The 19,573-nt window shown below is 37.5% G+C and overlaps 1 pseudogene; it reads right to left on the reverse strand.

The window, feature by feature from the left end:
• Positions 1-195: 195 nt before the first annotated feature.
• On the reverse strand, positions 196-14,652 carry LOC131413343 (olfactory receptor 2G6-like; annotated as a pseudogene).
• Between the last annotated feature and the right edge of the window lie 4,921 nt (positions 14,653-19,573).

Genomic DNA, 19,573 nt, shown 5'->3' on the forward strand with positions numbered 1-19,573 from the left:
TATTCTCCCCACTAGAAGGTTTAGCTTCATGGTGACAGGGGGCTCGGTTTTGATCACTGATATATCCTACCTACCTAGAACAGCGTCTCTTACATAGCAGGTGCTTTGTAAGGATTTACTGAATTAAGTTAAAACTAGTTTTCAGTTACTCAGGAGTCTTCCAGTGCACAAGTGCTTGGGCTTGCAAGCCCTGCATTATCTCTTTCTAGAGTCTGTGGTTCTCCTCACTAGTCTCCTTAGTGCCCCTTTGACGTCCCTGTTCCTCAGAGTGTAAATCAGGGGATTCAGCAGGGGTGTCACCAGAGTGTAGAAGAGCGCAATGCTTTTGTTCGCATCCTGTGAATAACTGGAGGGAGGCTGGAGGTACATGAAGATGAGTGTACCAAAGAAAATGATCACTACCATTAGGTGAGAAGCACAGGTTCCAAAAGCCTTCCGCTTCCCCTGGGCTGACTTTATCTCCATGACTGCAAGGGTAATGTGACCATAGGTTACTAAGATGAGTGACAGGGGCACCACCAAGAAGAAGACACCGACGGTAAAGACTTCAGCCTCATTGATGGAGGTGTTGGTGCAAGCCAGTTTCAGCATCACTGGAACTTCACAGAACAAATGATCCACTTGGTTTTTACCGCAGAAAGGAAGAGTCATGGTCAATGCCGTCTGTACTACAGAATTGCCAAACCCTGTAAACCAAGCAGTTACAATAAGCTGCAAGCAAAGCTGGGGATGCATGATCACCATGTAGTGGAGTGGGCTGCACACAGCTGCATAGCGGTCATGAGCCATGACACACAGGAGGACACACTCCGCTCCCCCAAGTCCCAAGGCAATGAAGAGCGGGTCACACAGCCACCATAGGTGATGGTCTTGTCCTTTCACTTAAAGTTGGCTAATGTCTGAGGGACAGTGCAAGTAGTCAAACAAAGATCTATAGAAGAGAGGTTGGAGAGGAAGAAATACATAGGGGTATGTAGGCGAGGATCCGTAATTGATAAAAGTATAATTATACCATTGCCTAGACAGCTCAAAAAGTAGATCATCATGTTCACTATGAAGAGAGCATTTTCTAGCTGAGGCCTGTTGGAGAAGCCCAGGAGGATGAATCCAGAGAAGGTGCTGTCATTAGCTCTTTTCGTTGTACTCTACCTGTTGGAATTAAGAGGACTCTATACTTTTATTTTGCATGTTTAATCCAACTCTTTCTTCCTAGAGTGAGTAAATAGAGTTTGGTTGGGAGCTTGAAGCGTTTTCACAGTCACTTCCTCTTTGACAGGAAAGGAGGTGATAAGCAGTTACTATACATGAGTATCTTCCATGTTTCAGGCACTGGCCTAAAATTTCTATGTATTTTCTCACAACAACTCTATGAGCTTGGCATTATCATCGTCTCTGCTGAATAGATGAGGGAACTGAGGGTTGAAGAGGTTCAGTGATTTTCCTCATCTAATAAATGGCAGAGGCAGGATTGAAACTGACTCCATGTTATGAGAGCTTAACTGCTAGGGACATTGCCTTTTTATGATTGCATGAACTCTAAAGATTAACTTTCTCCAAAAATTAAATCTAATTGTCCTGAATTAGTTGTAACTTTGTACTCGCCCAATCCCTCTATCTTTGTTTTCCATGAAGGATTGAAATATTTCAGACTGGCTTTCTTCTGTTTTGTGGGGAGAAAAAATATATTTTCCGAAGATGCATAAATAATAAAATTTACCATTACAATTTTATTCAAAGGGAACAATGCATTTTAATGCATACACCAATGGAACTTTTGGGTATGGAGCCTGAAATCATGTTTAAAGATTGGAAATGATTTAAGAATTCATTGTATCCAAACCTCATGTTTCGGTGCACTATGTCTGAGTAATCATCATTGACACCACTTTCAGCCAAAACTCAGGAAACCACCAACACAATGTTTCTCCTTCCTTTTTTTTCACTTTGTAATTCTCTTTTTAAATTCTTCAACGTAATAGAGTAATTTATTGTTTTCCACTTCTCACTCTGCTCTTCCTATATATACCAACCTCACATGAATCGATATTTTCCATTAAAATCACTGGAATGTTCTTACAATAAAGGCGTCTCTCTCTCTCTCTCTCTCTCTCTCACACACACACACACACACACACACATACACACACACACACTATGAGGCAAGTTTAATTGTAAATAAAACCTAAACAAGAGTAATATCTCATAATATCAGCACAACTTAGAAAAGAGTCTGGCATATGGTAGATTCACAAAAAATATCTGTTGAATAAATGAAAATTTGAAAGACATTTAGAAACCATAATAGCCTTTAGAAAGTGAATTTAGGGGTTACAGAAATTTATAAATGTACAAGGGTGAAAAAAACAGAAATCTTGAACAATATGGTTAATAAGCAGTTTTGACTATTCAAATCTTAGATTTTTTTTGATGCTTTGTTGTATGGACCCTCGCAGGACCCTGTTAATCTTTGTAAACATTACTGTTCTATTAGCAAAGTCCACGACCAAGCCAGAGGATATTCTGCCACCTCTCTGTTATGCCCTTCCTGTTGGATTCTTGGTGCCCCTAATCCACTTAGTCCTAAATCTTTCCAGTGATTGTTTTGGTGGCTATTGTTACTGTGTTGCCAAAGGGTGAAATTAATTTGGAATAATAAGTTCTAAAATTCAATAAAATGGGAATCAAGATACGTGGATTCTAAGTACAAATCTACCATGAATAAGCTTTGAGATTCTAAAGACTGCTAAACTTCTCCTACTTCCTGGCCTTCTCCCCTTCCAAATAAAAAAGATAACGTTGTCAGCCTTTAATAACAAATAAAATATAATGTTTTTAGTTCTTTACTGAAAACTGGTAGGTTTATGTTCCAATAGACCTACTATGATATTTTGAAAATGCACTCCTCAGTCCTTGCACATCCTTTAGTGACAGCGTGGTTCTTAATTTCTATATCTTCCAGATTATCAGGCCTTGTTTCAAAATATCCAGAATCATAAAACTGGCATTAGTCACCAGAATTTGTTTTATCAAATGTTGTTGATGCTTACCTTTGTTTCTTCCCTTTATCTTTGTGCTTTAAGAGTCACAGAGAAGGAGCTTCTCCAGTCCATCATAGTGCCAGTTTTCAAATAAGCTGTTGTTTCTCAGCGATCACTGCAATATCTCGTAACTTGGTCTGCAACATGATTTTAAATTATTTTGTTCTTCTCAGTGATGCACAGAAAGTGATCTGAACCAAGAAAGCGTATATTCAGATAAGAAACATGTCAAATTCATTGTAACTGTAGAAATAGAATCAAATTGATATAGGCATTTTAATATAAATTTCAAAATGATTTATTATTTTCCTAGGGCTACCGTAACAGAGTACCACAATATCGGTAGCTTAAGACAACAGAAATTTGTTGTCTCACAGTTCTGGAAGTTAAAGTCCAAATTCAAGGTGTCAGCAGGGCCATGCTCTTTCTGAAACCTGTAGGGGAGAATCCTTCCTTGCATCTTCCTAGCTCCTGGTGTTTGCTGACAATTCTTGGAGTTCCTTGGCTTGTAGCTGCAGCACTTTGATCTCTGCTTCTGCAGTCACATGGCATTCTTCCCTGCCTGTCTGTCTCTTCTACTTGTATTGTATGAATACCAGCCATATTGGATTAGACCCCACCCTAATTGAGTATAACATCCCCTTCACTTGATTACATCTGCAAAGACCCTGCCTCCAAATAATATCACATTAACAGGAACCAAGGGTTAGGATTTCAACACATCTTTTGTTGGTGGGGCAGATGATTCAAGCCATAGCAATAGCATAATGTAACCTTGCCTAAAAAATTATAACAGTTCTTTATTATAAATGCCTGATATACGGTGGTAAACCTAAGATGCAGGCATTAGTTCTATCCTATTCCAAGTTCATAAATGAAATAACATTGTGATCATGATAATTTCCAAGATTATTATTGGCAATGTTGCTATTTCTCTTATTCTCACTGGTGTGTAGATACAGAGGTCTATAGCAATAGAAAAAACTGACTCCCCTTGCTTGGCAGGAATATCCAATGAAGGTTTTTCTCCTATACACACCTTTGTTAAACTTTACATATCTAAAACACAAATACAGGTTGCATACTTATAAGACCTAGCACCAAGCATTTGGTTTGAATTGGAAGAGAGAATACTTACGTCTTTTCTCTTCACTACTACAGGGATATCCAGCTAATCTAGAGTTCAGATTCCTCTCCCAGTCTAGAACTTACTCTAAGTAAAGAGCACACTCATGCGTAGATACCAGTTCTGCAGGTAGCAGCACCACCTTTTTGAGTCTAAGGAATCAGGAGCAAAAGGCACAATCTTAGCTGGACTTAGGAACATTTGAATGGGTGTTCGGCTAGGAATTCTTCAGTGGAAGAATAACAAAGATTACAGATATCCAGCTACCTTCTGGAATAAGTAAAATGGTATTTAAAAGACCACTATAATCCCATGAAACTAGAAGATTGGCATATTGATGGGAAAGTTAATATCTGGCAGATGAAACTACATGACTGTGGGTCTTCCATGAATGCTGGTACATTCAGTGATTACCAACTGGTGTGTGTTCATAGAATTGGAGAAATGTGTTAGGGGATGAAGTAGATAGAACAGAATCCTTAGAATAAATACAGATGCATGTATTTAAAAAATGCTTCAAAGTATGCCAACCTTAGGATAATCCTTGAAAATGGTTAGTCATCAAAGGCAAGGAAAGTGAAAATTGCTACTCAATCAGGCTCTGTTAAAGACAGTGCTAAATTCTTTTAAAAATTACTGTTAGCATAACTTGTGTCATACCCAGGGTTTTCCCAGGAAGATTGTCCACTCATTTTAAAGAGTGTTTCTGTGCATAAGAAGTATAAATTAGAGTGAATAATTGAGTCTATAACTAAACAGAGGTTGGAATCTGTGAATTCTATGGTATCTGCCCATGAATAAAAGGGCTAACATTAATTCCGAGGGCTATTTTTATAAGCCATCAAATTCAAAGCACAATGCTTTAGAGTCTGAGATACTTGAGGTTGTGCTTATTTTTAGCGGCCCCAAGAGTGTCCTGTCCCATGTAACTCATTAGCTTCAATTCAAGTATCCAGAGTTTGGCTGTCTCTGGGGAGCAGCCTAAGAGGAAGGCTCTGGAGAAGTGATGTCAACAGGTAGTCAGTCTTTTCCTGCCAAATTGACTAGGAGTGAACCTATTGTCTCAACTTACATTTTGCATATCTACTACTCATGATTGCATTTTTTTTTGCCAGTCTTTATATTCTTCATTCTTATTTTCAGAAATATCATTTCTTCCTCCTTTAAAGAAGAAAAAAAGAGGACATTAAGCATAAATATATGTGCCTTTTATTTGTCATAATAGTTATATGCTTGGGCTATTACTGACTTACTAAAAACATTGTTTTCCAATGCTGCTATCAACTCTATTACCTTCCAACTTTTTTGAGACCTTGTCACTCAGTTATATCTGATCTATTTCATTTTTGACTCCTTATATCCCATTATCTCTTTATCCATAGCCTAAAAATCTGTTCATGTTTATCCTATTAGAAAAATTAGTTTAGAATTAAGCCCCCTCACACACACTCTTCTAGCTCTCTCCTTTCATTAACCTACAATCTTTTTCATGGGACACAAAATATCTAAAAAATGCTCTTATTTGCCTTCTTCCTCGCCTCTTTGGTGAAGCTTTTTCGGTGAAGTCTTCAATACTCTTTCCATCACACAAAGTAGATGAGCTTACCATCTTCTTACCTGATGTAATTTGGCATCAACGTTTTCGTCCTTCAAGAAATTATGCTACCCATTGACTTCTCTCTGTTTGTTTTTCTATTATTTTTTAGACTCCTTATTCTCAGTTCTTTCTCATTGGGCACAAACGTCAATGTTTAGATTTCCCAAAGTTCCATCCTTGGCTCTCTTCTCTTCTCTCTCCACACTGTTCCTGAGATACTGTGCCATTTCCATGGCTCAAACTACCTTCTATTTATATGATAAATCTTCAATCTTCAATGTGTATCTACAATTTAGACTCCTCTTGAGTTCCATACTTAAGCAAATGGCATCTTGGCTATATACACATGGATTATTTGTCAACTCTAAAATTTAAATGGTTTTACAATCTAACTTATCATTTTCTGAAAACAATTCTTATCTTTGCATGTCAAATTTCCAGAGTCTCAATACCAAACCTTCAGTAACCTCAACAAGAACCCTCTAAATTGTCCTTGATTCTTCCCTTTGTTTTGGTCACAACATTGAACCTAAGCTTTGTTGATTCTCTTTCTGACATGTTTTTAGAATACATTCACTCACCAGCACACGTCTTCCATTTGTTATCAACATATTAGTTACGATCTTTTGACCCCGTGTGAATCATTTAACTCATCTCCTAAGAGATCTTCCAACCAAACCGACTCTCAGCTTCTACGGTGTTATTTGAATTACTTTTCCTAAAACTGACACAATCACATCACTTCCTTGCCTAAAAATGATTTTGGCAACAATTATGCGCAAAATTAAACAGAAAGAACACCTGTAATATACGAAACTGTATTTATTTTGTGGACCTTCTTGTTTTTAGGAACAAACCCACAATGTACTAATCAGTAAAAACACCATTCCAGTTTTGGGCCAGAATTCTATTTATGCATTTATTATTCCTTTATTTTGCTTCATCTGAAATGTATTATCTTGTCTTATTTTCCCATAAAACATATCCCATTCTTAATTCAAGACTTTGCTAGGCCAGCCCTGTGGCATGGTGGTTAAGTCTGGCGTGCTCTGCTTCAGGGGACCCAGGTTTGTGGGTTTGGATCTCAGGCACAGATCTACACCACTCATCAAGCCATGCTGTGGCAGCGACCCACATACAAAATAGAGGAAGATTGGCACAGATGTTAGCTCAAGGCTAATTTTCCTCAAGCGAAAGAAAAGGGGGAAGATTGGCAACAGATATTAGCTCAGAGCGAATCTTCCTCACCAGAAAAAAAAAAGACTTTGCTCAAGGCCCATATCCTTTTTTTATGTTATATTTTAATATAAATGGCTTTTATTATGCAAAAAGTTCGCATCCACAACATATAAACTTTTGTTATAATGGTTCTTATAACATGGGAACTACATCTACTGTTTGTTACTAAAAGCATCAGTTTCAATTATCTTCCAATACAGTCTTTTTCCTCCCAGCCTTATTGAAGTATATTTGACAAATATAATTGTAAGATATTTCAAGTGTACAATATTGTAATTTTATATGCATATACATTATGAAAGTTTCCCCCATTGAGTTAATTAACATATCAATCACTTTACATATTTCTCTTTTTTGTGTGTGTAAGAACATTTAAGTTCTACTTTCTCTCTTAGCAAATTTCAGTTATACAATCAGTGTTATAAACTATAGTCACTGTGTTAGACAGTAGATCCTCAGACCTTATTCATCTTATAACTGAAAGTTTTTACCCTTTCACCAACTTCTCTCTATTTCCCCCATCCCCCAGTCCCTGGCAATCACTTTTCTATTCTCTGTTTATATGAGTTTGACATTTTTTTTTGATTCCACATGTAAAGGATACCATGTAGTATTTGTCTTTCTCTGTCTGGCTTATTTCACTTAGCATAATATCCTCCAGATACATTCATGTTGTCACAAATGACAGCATTTCCTTCTTTTTTAAGGTTGGATAATATTCCACTCCATTCTATATATACCACATTTTCTTTATGCACTCGTTCATTGATGGACACTTAGATTGTTTCCATACCTTGGCATTGTGAATAATACTGTTATGAACATGGGACTACAGATATCTCTTTGAGATAATGAGTTCATTTCCTTTGGGTATATATCCAGAAGTGGGGTTGCTGTAGTTCTATTTTTAGTTTTTTGAGGAACCTCCATACTATTTTCCATAGTGGCTGTACCAATTTACATTCCCACCAACAGTGCACAATGGTTCCTTTTTCTCCACATCCTCACCAACACTAGTTATCTCTTGTCTTTTGGACAATAGCCATTTGTTCTGAGAGGTTTGGGGGATTTGATTGGAGATGTAAAAGAAACTTTTTACTCCAAACAAATGGACTGAAGGTATATTTTATTATATAGAGGATAGTAAAGGCGATAGTCCATAAATAGATCCGAATAGGTCAAATATTAAGAGGGAAAAACATCAGCTTGACTGGAAAGGGAAAACATCCACGTCAACTGAGATAGCAGCAGATTTGAATAAATCATATAATGAGAGGGAAAAACATCAGATCGACTGGAAAGGGAAAACATCCACATCGACTGAAGGAAATGACATAAATTAACCGGAAAGAGAAACACCAGGTTGACCGTAAAAAGAACACATCAAATTAATTTTTTACAATAAATTAATGATTTTACAACAAATTAATTATTTATAATATTTACGCCCCGCTGTCGGGAGAGTTTTTTAATTGACACGGCTGGGCGGGAATTACACGTCCTGGGCAAGGTGTCCCTTTCACAGGTGGAACTCTCATTAGGCCTCAGTCTCCAGCAGTTTTTTATAGCATCAATAATTTTTATAGTAAGCAGTTACAGAGTTGTTTTTAGAGCAAGCATTTAGTGTTTCCAGGCACAAAATGGTTATCAGTGGCATACGTGCACTGAGTCTCCTGGCTATCGTCCCAGCCTGGTAGTTGTGTATGTGTATTGTTTACCCTGGTTATCGTCCCAGCCCGGCACAGATCGCCAGTCTGCCCCAGGCTGTGGCGCCTGAAGAGCCTTGAAATTTTTACATATTGTAACTATCACCATGGGAGAAGGACCAGTTTTTACCACGCAGAAAGCAGCTTTTATATTTTTTTTGTGCTGGTGGCTGTAGGTCAATGGAGCGGCCAAACATGGCTGTACTCATGTCAAGACATTTTTGGCCATGGCCATCTCCATTAACCATAAGACACCATATGTCTAGATAATGAACTCCATATACAAGTACATAAGGTATATTTAAGAACCTCAAATTTAATGACTATAATAATTATAAAATTATCTCGTAATAAGGGACCCAAACCCCAAGGTAACTAATCAAATAACCTCTTAGAATATGTAATATTATTAACTTGATTTTGCAAACCATGTACAGCATCAAAGATAACATTGGTTTGATCTGATACGTTGAAACAGCATATACCCCGTGTTTTAGTACAAGGCGTTTGGTGAAGAAGAAACAAACAGCCTAAAGCAGCTCGTTGTATGAGTCTCTCTATGCAGTTCTTGCAATTCCTGAGATATGGCTAAGAAAGCTCTAACAGTATCATTCATTACATGTGTCAACAAGCAGGAAAGGTGTTTACTTTGACGATGGTTGTCTACAATTAAGCCAGGATTAGGTAACAGGAGGGCGGCGAGCGTTGCCACAGTAGAGATGGGAAGAAGGTTAACATGACAGTTACAATCTGTAGTGAGTGCTCGTCTTACTTGGGAAGTTTTGGTAGGGAAGGCAGCTATAAGAGGGGCTATTGGGCCAATACCACATGCAACAGATGTGTCAGTTGGAATGTGTGAGTATGCAGTATTATTACATAACCAGAAATATCCAGTAGGTAGTCGTGAGGGAGTAGGAATACTAACATGGATAGTTTTATTACAATACAATGGGATATATCTATAATTAATATAATAACACGTGTAGAAGTTACTCCTGATATAGGCATAGATACTAAAGAAGGAGGAATAGTGACTTTAATATGTGACACATTAGATAAGGTAATATCTAGGCCTAACAAATTAGCTTGCAGAAGTCCAGAAGGGTTATTACTGTTTCTAAGACAAAAAGCAGTTTTATTAAGAACTGTATGAGCTAAATGTAGCCATAGATTAATGTTTTTAAGAGGAGTAGTGGCATTAGGAAGGATGCTAACAAATCAGGTTTTTTTAAGAAACAGGGAATCTGGATTCCCCTTTTTTTATTTAATATAAGAATACCAGCCCCCATCATGGAAGGGTAGCAGAAGGCAGGGCAATAGAGAAATTATAACTAGTTTTGTGTGACTGATTAGTAATAGGTTTATACTGAGAAGTTGCTTGATGTTTTTGAGACCAAATTTTTTGGCCATTTATAGTCCAGGTTATAGGTGCCACTGGTGGAGAACAGTTGGTCCAGCAGTGTAGGGTCAAAGATTGTCCTATGGAGACATTAGCTGGTGTGGAGGTGTGCAGCAGACATGGAGTTGTAGCATGGCATAGTGAACATAGCAGGAATATTTATTTAAGCAAAGAAACAGAATTTTTAGGAACATGATATATTGTCTACTTTTTGGATACATAACTATGAATGTTGCAGTGGGCCCTTGGGCCACTACTTTTGCGGCACGGGGAGTTGCATTGGGTGGGTGTGTCATTCATACCTTTGTTTTAGGTTTTTATCTATTTGTAGACGCAAATCTTGTATTTTTTTTTTTAGTTAATTTAGTTAGAGGTTGTCCTTGTGACACACTTGGAGTCAGGAGGGGAAGTACCAATAATTGTTTCACTCGTTTTTCAGACTCTATAGTTAACACTGTGTCACTACCATTATATAATATAAATTTTATTTTTTCTTGGTAATTTGGATCAATAACTCCTCCTAGTACATTAATACTTTTTGTTGCTAGTCCAGAGTGTCCTTTTAATAAACCAAAAGTGTTTTTGGGAAATTGTACCCCTATCCCAGTAGGAACTATAGATTGTTTCTCAGGGGGCAATTGAATAGGATGAACAGTGGATAAGTCCAATCCAGCCACTTCGGCCGTGGCACGAAAAGGCGGTTTAGCAGACTGAGTCAATGGCCAATAGGTTAAGGTCATAAGCTCATGGGTAGTGACTTCACTTTTGTAGTCTTTGCTGGTAATAACCTTGATAGAGGAGTCTCATTAGGGCCTACTGGCCTGTTATTGAACATATTTAGAGCAGTACTTAGATGGTTGTGTCACCCCTTTAATGAGCTATGACCGAGTTTTTTCAATTGTTGTTTAAGCAATCCATTTATTTGTTTTACGAGGCCTGCAGCTTGAGGGTAATAAGGTATATGATGAATCTATTTTATATGATTTTCCTTTGTATAAGTTTGAATCAACTTACCTGTAAAGTGGAAACCGTTGCCACTTTGAATCTGTCTTGGTGTTTCATAATATAACTTAATTGTATCTAATAATTTTATGGCACTCTGTTGGGTGGCTGCTTTAGCCAGCATAGCTAATAAATAACCAGAATATGTATCAACAGCAGTGTAGGCATAAGTATATCCATAAGAATTTGGCAAGGGTCCAATAAAATCTATTTGCCAGGTACGGGTAGGAAATAATCCCTTTTGGATATGACCTTGGTAGGGGTGTGGAACTCGCCGTTTGTTTAACTGTTGGCATAATTGACATTGTTGTACTGTAGTGGCAATATCATCATGGGTGACAAGGATTCCCCTTTGTTGTGCCCACCTGTATGAAGCTTGTTTTCCCAAGTGTCCACTCTTTTTGTGGATCCCTCATGTTAAGCCTGGATTGTGAGTTGCACGAATCTGCACCAGCTGATTGGCATGAGAGTTATGCTTTTGTTTTGTAGAAATTAAAGAACTGTGAGCATCAACATGAAATACAGTAACAATTGTGTTTTGACGCCATAACCACATGTCTTTTTATAATTTTTTCCCCATATTTTTTATCATCAATTTTTTTGTCATGTTTTTTCCGTTGTGGCATCCACGTTGCCAAACCTGTGCCACTGTCCATGAATCAGTATATATATGACATTGTTGCTCCTGTTTTTGTCGAAGTGCCTGATACACTGCATAAAGTTTAGCATATTGGCTACTCATATTATCTCCGGTGGTGACAATTGTTTGTGGGTGGATGGGTTATAAGCAGCTGCTTTCCATTTCCATGAACCCAATATCATTTTGGCAGAACCATCTGTAAACCAGGTATGGTTTTGTTGTTTTTTAGTCAATTGATCATATGAGACACCCCATTTAACAGGAGATTTTGTTATATCAGTCTTAGGTGACATAGTCAGGTCACTGCTATATTGAGATACTTGCTTATGTAACAGAGACAACCCCTTTGGGCCAGGTTTGGCTCGATCCTGAATATACCATTTTTATTTGATGATGTTAAATTTTTGTGTATGTCCAATTTTATGAGTAACAGGCATGCTATGAATTCATTGTATAATGGGTATTTGGGGTCGCATAAATACCTCATGTCCCAGAGTAAGGCTTTTTGAGTCTATTAAAGCCCTATAGCAGGCTAAAAACTGTTTTTCAAAAGGACTATATCTTTCACTGGAACAGGGAAGCTTGCGACCCCAAAATCCCAGAGGATAACACCGGGCACCTTGTTTTTGCCATAAACTCCAGCTGGCATATTGATTAATGACATCTACCTGTAATTCAGTGGGTCCCGGTTTAATTGGCTATCGATTTAAAGCAGTCTGAATAGCATGTTTGGCTGCTTTAAAAGCTTTTCTTTGTTTCATTTTCCATTTAAATTTATATTTTTTTCTGGTGACTTTGTATAAAGGTGCAAGAAGCCGACTTAAATGTGGAATATGTGCCCTCCAAAATCCAAATAATCCAATAAATTTTTGTGCTTCCTTTTTGTTATGAGGTGTTGCAAAATCCAATATTTTTTGTCTAGCTTTGGGTAAAATTTTTCTGTTTTTTATCATTTCATAGTATTTCCAAAAATTTAACATTTGAACTTGGGCCCTGAATTTTAGCTGGATTAGTTTTTCATCCATGCTCCTCAAGTGTGGCTATTACTTTTTTAACTGTTGTTGTACCTTTTTTCTTTATTTTCTTGGATCATAATATTATCTATATAATGTACTATTTGGACATTATCAAGAGCAGGTACCTTTGCCAAGGTTTTAGCAACCTGTCGATGACAGATGGTGAGACTGTGTACATATGCCTGAGGAAGTCTAGTAAAAGTATATTGTTGTCCTAGCCATGTGAAAGCAAATTGTTTTTGGACATTTTTTGGTATAGGTATGGTGAAGAAGGCATTAACCAAGTCTATAACAGTATACCAAGTGTCTGGATACTTTTTCTATAAGAGTAACCAAATCAGGGACAGCAGCTTGAATAGCCGGAGTCACCTTGTTTAACTTTTTGTAACCTACAGTCATTCTCCATGTCCCACCACCTTTTTTAACAGGCCAGATAGGATTATTTCAGGCTGTAGTTACTCTGCAAAGGACTTTTAAAGCCAAATAATCTTTTGTGGTTTCAGATATTTTTTGCTGTCCTCCAGGGATGCGATATTGTTTTTGATTGACCACTTACGTGGCAGGTGGAATTTCTACTTCATGGTGTAAACATCCCACAATTACAGCATTAATATGAAAACACAAAGCTTTGACAGTAAATTGGTATCGTCTATCAGCCAAATTTAATGTCAATTCTTTTAGAATATCAATCCCAATTATATATTTTGGTATTGGCACAATCATGACTGGATATGTGCACCAGGGCAGCTGCCCAATTTGGATAGAGAGATTAGTGGTCACTGCCTGGATTTTTTTCCTCCCAATTTTTTTATCAGAATTAATGTGCCCTGAAACTTAGTTGGATTTCCATAAATAAGGGTGGCCTCTACCCCTGTATCTACAAGTGCCTGCACACTAGTTGTAGATTCATTTTTCCAAAATATTTTAATTTGTACATGTGGTCTAATATCTTTTCTTATAGCAGCACTAATACATACAGAGTTTTGGCCTTCCCTTCAATCACATAAGTCAATAAGAAGAGGATCCGAGGGAGGAGGTGGTGCACTAGGTACAGTGGGCACTGGGCTGGAAGCATTCTCTACACTGTCTCTTTTATTTACTTATTTTACATGCAACCCTTTTTCTTTATATAGTTTCCACAATTTTTTAGTGTCAACTCCATCAATTTGATCTTTCGGTACTCCTGCCCGGAATAGGGCCGAAAACATGTCACTTCGACTAAGTTTATTTCTTCTAAAGACTGTCTCTCTTTTTATCCTTCCTAGGGAGTTTCCAGATGTCTGCCAGTCTCCTAAATCTCCCAGCTGCATAATCTTCTCTGCAAGTGCTGATATAGGGTTTTCAGTTTCATTTATAAGAAGAATTGTAATTATTTGTTTGTATGCTGGAGGTGTAGTTTTTATCAACTTGTTTTGCACCTGGATACTCAAATTCATTTCATTTAAAGCTTCACTACACCCCAAAAACACAGCCCGTCTCATGGTTTTCTCTCTCATTTTTTGGACACAATCTTTTGAAGTATACCATGGTCTATCAGTGTCCAGCCACATATCATCCGTGGAGTATTTATCTTGAGCTCCATTTACTGCAAGAGCCAATAGAGTTGTACCATCTGTGTTCTGTCCACAATCATTTGGGGGGTGAGCATTCATGCTCCAATCTCAAAAAGCTCCCCGTATTACTAGATCATTGGACAGAGTTACAAATTTAAAAGCGTCTCCTGCATCTAGATTAATTTCTGTAGCGCCCATGTCATATAGGCGAACAAGCCAGGTTATAAGGGCTTCTCCAGGATTTTTTGTAGCCCAGGATAAGATATCAGGAATTTCTTGTTGGGTAAAATCCTCAATCACATCCTTCCTTACAGAATGATCACCATCCATTTCCATTCGCCGACGGCGAAGAGGACCTGCCTCTGTGCGTTTGGGTGGTTTTTGCTCTTCCTCATAATCAGTTTCTTCAGAATCATCATCCCAGATATCACCATCCCATGTGTCAGGGTCCCATTTAGGGCCAGCCGATGCTATGGCCATATGAACTTTCCGTTTATTTACTTTTTCTTTCCTCTTTCTATATTTATATTTGGCCACTCTTACAGCAGCCTTTTCTGCTATAGCTTGGTAATTGTGAGCCTGATCTCCCAGTGTCTGATATTGACATAGAATCATAGCCAATCGAGACTGCAAGTCTGAAACTTCTTTCTCCAAGAGTACTTTTTCTCTCTGTATCTTATCCCTATCTTCTATAGCCCGGTGATAAGCAGTCAACAAACACTAACTGCGCTGAGCCAAAAAAGAAACATCACCTTTTGTTTTTCTTTCCACCGTCTGCAAAGCTTTATTCACATCCAACGGTTCAAATTGTCGCAGACGAACATCCCAAGATTCACACAATCCTGACCTACGAGCCCACTCCTCAGCCAGAGTGTAAAAGGGAGGGTCCTCCCATCCTGGAATCTCTTCCACCTTGGCTTCAGTTACCTTTCATTTGAATAGGAAAGCCATCTCCTTAATCAAATCCTGCTCACAGAGCCAATTATGTTATGAGAGATTTGCGGGATTCGATCAGAGAGGTAAAAGAAACTTTCCACTCCAAACAAATGGACTGAAGGTATATTTTATTATATAGAGGATAGTAAAGGCGATAGTCCACAAACAGATCTGAATAGGTCAAATATTAAGAGGGAAAAACATCAGCTTGACTGGAAAGGGAAAACATCCACATCGACTGAAGTGAAATGACACAAATCAACCGGAAAGAGAAACACCAGGTTGACCGAAAAGAGAACACATCAAATTAATTATTTACAACAAATCAGTTACTCACACATCCATGCCCCACTGACGGGACAGTCCTTTTAATTGACACAGCTGGACAGGAATCATACGTCCTGGATGAGGTGTCCCTTCCACAGGTGGAACACTCATCAGGCATCAGTCTCCAGCAGTTCTTTATAGCATCAATAATTCCCAAAGTAAGCAGTTGCAGAGTTTTTTTCAGAGCAAGCATTCAGTATTCCCAGGCACAAAATTGTTATAAGTGGCATACGTGCACTGAGTCTCCTGGCTATCATCCCAGCCCGGCAGTTGTGTACGTGCATTGTTTACCCTGGTTATCATCCCAGCCTAGCACAGATGGTCAGTCTTCCCCAGGCTGCGGCGCCCGAAGGGCCTTGAAATTTTTACACATTGCAACTATCTCCATGGGAGAAAGGCCAGTTTCCACCATGCAGAAAGCAGCTTTTATATATCTTTTTGTGCTGGTGGCTGTAGGTCAATGGAGCAGCCAAACATGGCTGTACTCATGTCAAGACACCATTCCAACAGGTGGGAGGTAATATCTCATTGTGGTTTTAATTTGCATTTCTCTGATAATTAGTGATATCGGGCACCTTTTCTTGTACTTGTTGGCCATTTGTATGTCTTCTTTGGAAAAATGTCTCCTCAGGCTCTGTCCATTTTTAAATTGTGTTATTTGTATTTTTGCTATTGAGTTGTATAAGTTCCTTGTATATTCTGGATTCTAATGCCTTATCAGATATGTCATTTGCAAATATTTTCTCCCATTCGGTAGGCTGCCTTTCATTTTGCTGATGGTTTCCTTTCCTGTGCAGAAACTTTTTAGTTTGATGTAGTCTCACGTTTATTTTTGCTTTTGTTTCTTCTATTTTGGTGTCAAATCCAAAAAATTATTGCCAATGTTAAGGAGGTAACCCCTTGTGTATTTTTCTAAGAGTTATATGGTTTCAGGTCTTGTGTTCATTACTTTAATCCCTTTTGCGTTAATTTTGTGTATGATGTAGATAGGGGTCCAATTTCATTCTTTGCCATGTGGCTATCCAGTATTCCTAAGACCATTTATTGAAGAAACTGTCTTTTCCCCATTGTGCGTTCTTGGCTTTTTCGTCATAAGTTAACTGACCATATATGAATGGGTTTATTTCTGGGCTCACTATTCTGTTCCATGGATCTATGTGTCTGTTTTTATGCAATATCATACTGTTTTGATTACTATAGCTTTGTAATATAGTTTGAGATCAGGAAGCATGATGCTCCCAGTTTTCTTCTTCTTACTCAGGATTGCTTTGGCTATTTGTGTTCTTTTGAGGTTCCATACAAATTTTAGAATTGTTTATTGAATTTCTGTGAAAAATTTCATTATAATTTTGATAGGGATTGCATTCAATATATAGGCGGCTTTAGGTAGTATGGACACTTAAAATATATTAATTCTTCCAATCCATGAACATGGGATACTTTTCCATTTATTTGTCTTCTTCCATTTTTTAATTAATTTGTTTTTTGTTGAGATAACATTGATTTATAACATTACATACATTTCAAGTGTACATCATTATATTTTGATTTCTGTGTAGACTACATCATGTTCACCACCAAAAGACTAATTACCATCTGTCATCAGACACATATGCCCAGTCACCCCTTTTGCCCTCTAACTTCCCACCTTCCCATCTAGTAACCCCCAATCTAATCTCTGTATCTATGTGTTTGTTTGCTGATGTTGTTGTTGTTTTTATCTCCAATTTACAGGTGAGATCATATGGTATTTGATTTTCTCCATCTGACTTATTTCACTTGGCATAACACCCTCAAGGTCCATCCATGTTGTCACAAATTTCAAGATTTCATCTTTCTTTATAGCTGAGTAGTATTCAACTGTGTATATATACCACATCTTCTTTATCCGATTGTCACTTGATGGGCACCTAGGTTGTTTCCAAGTCTTGGCATTTGTGAATAACGCTGCAATGAGCATAGGGGTGCATATATCTTTACACATTCATGTTTTCACGTTCTTTGGATAAATACCCAGCAGTGGAATAGCTGGATTGTATGGTAGTTCTATTCTTAAATTTTTGAGGAATTTCTATACTGTTTTCCAGAGTGATGGCACCAGTTTGCATTCCCACCAGCAATGTATGGGAGTTCCCTTTTCTCCACATCCTCTCTACCATTTGTTATTTCTAATCTTGTTAATTAAAGCCGTTCTGATGGGTGTGAGGTTATATCTCATATTTTTTATTTGTATTTCCCTAATAATTAGGGATGTTCAACCTCTTTTCCTGTGACTCTTGGCCATTTGTATATCCTCATTGCAAAAATGTCTGTTCAGATCTTTTGCCTATTTTTAAATGGGTTGTTTATTTTGTGGTTGTTGAGATGTATGACTTCTTTATATATTTTTGATATTAACCCCTTATCAGATATATGGGTTGCAAATATATTCTCCCAATTGTTAGGTGGTCTTTGCATATTGTTGACAGTTTCCTTTGTTGTGCAGAAGGTTTTTAGTTTGATGTAGTCCCATTTATTAATTTTTTCTTTTGTTTCACTTGCCTGGTTAGACACGGTATCTGAAAATCTGCTGCTAAGACCAATGCCAAAGAGAGTACCCCCTATGTTTTCTTCTAAAAGTTTTATGGTTTCACATTCAAATCTTTAATGCATTTTGAGTTAATTTTTGTGTATGGTGTAAGATAATGGTCTACCTTCATTCTTTTTCATGTGGCTCTCCAGTTTTCCCAACATCATTTATTGGAGAGACATTCCTGTCTCCTTTGTATGTTCTTGCTCCCTTGTCAAAAATTAGCTGCCACAAATGTGTAGGTTTATTTCCAGGCTCTCGATTCTGTTCCATTGATCTGTGTGTCTGTTTTTGTGCCAGTACCATGCCATTTTGATTACTAAGGCTTTGTAGTCTGCTTTAAAATGAGAGAGTGTGATACTTCCAGCTCTATTCTTTTTTTCTCAGAATTCCTTTGGCTATTTGGGGTCTTTTGTTGTTCCGTATAAATTTAAGGATTCTTTGTTCTATTTCTATGAAAAATATCATTGGAACTTTGGTAGGGATTGCACTGAATCTGTAAATTGATTTAGGAAGTATGGACATTTTAACTATGTTAATTCTTCCAATCCAAGAGCATGGAATATCTTCCCATTCTTTGTGTCATCTTTTATCTCTTTCAACAACGTTTTATAGTTTTCAGTGTACAAGTCTTTCATCTCTTTGGTTAAATTTTTTCCTGGGTATTTTATTCTTTTTGTTGCAATTGTAAATGGATTGTATTCTTAATTCCTCTTTCTGCTACTTCATTGTGTATAGAAAGGCAACTGATTTTTGTATGTTAGTTTTGTATCCTGGAACTTTATTGTACACATTTATTATTTCTAAAAGATTTTTGGTACATTCTTTAGAGTTTTCTACTTATAAAGGCGTGTCACCTGCAAATAGTGAAAGTTTCACTTCTTCCTGTCTAATTTGGATCCCTCTTATTTCCTTTTCTTGCCTGATTGCTCTGGCTGGGACTTCCAGTACTATGTTAAACAAGAATGGTGAAAGTGGGCATCCTTGTCTGCTTCTTGTGCTTAAAGAGATAGCTTTCAGTTTTTCTCCATTGAATATGATATTGGCTGTGGGTTTGTCATATACGACCTTCATTATGTTGAGGTGCTTTCCTTCTATACCCATTTAATTCAGAGTTTTTGTCATAAATGGATGCTGTATCTTGTTGAATACTTTCTCTGCACCTATTGACACGATCGTGTGATTTCTATTCTTCATTTTGATAATTTGGTATATCACATTGATTGATTTACAAATGTTGAACCATCCCTGCATACCTGGAATAAATCCCACTTGATCATGGTGTATGATCTTTTCAATGTATTGTTGTATGCGATTAGCTAGTATTTTGTTGAGGATTTTTGCATCAATGTTCATCAGTGATATTGGCCTGTAATTTTCTTTTTTTGTGTTGTCCTTGTCTGGTGTTGGTATCAGGGTAATGTT

The sequence above is a fragment of the Diceros bicornis genome, chromosome 14 (genome assembly GCF_020826845.1).
Source record: "Diceros bicornis minor isolate mBicDic1 chromosome 14, mDicBic1.mat.cur, whole genome shotgun sequence".
In the NCBI taxonomy this organism is placed as follows: Eukaryota; Metazoa; Chordata; class Mammalia; order Perissodactyla; family Rhinocerotidae; genus Diceros; species Diceros bicornis.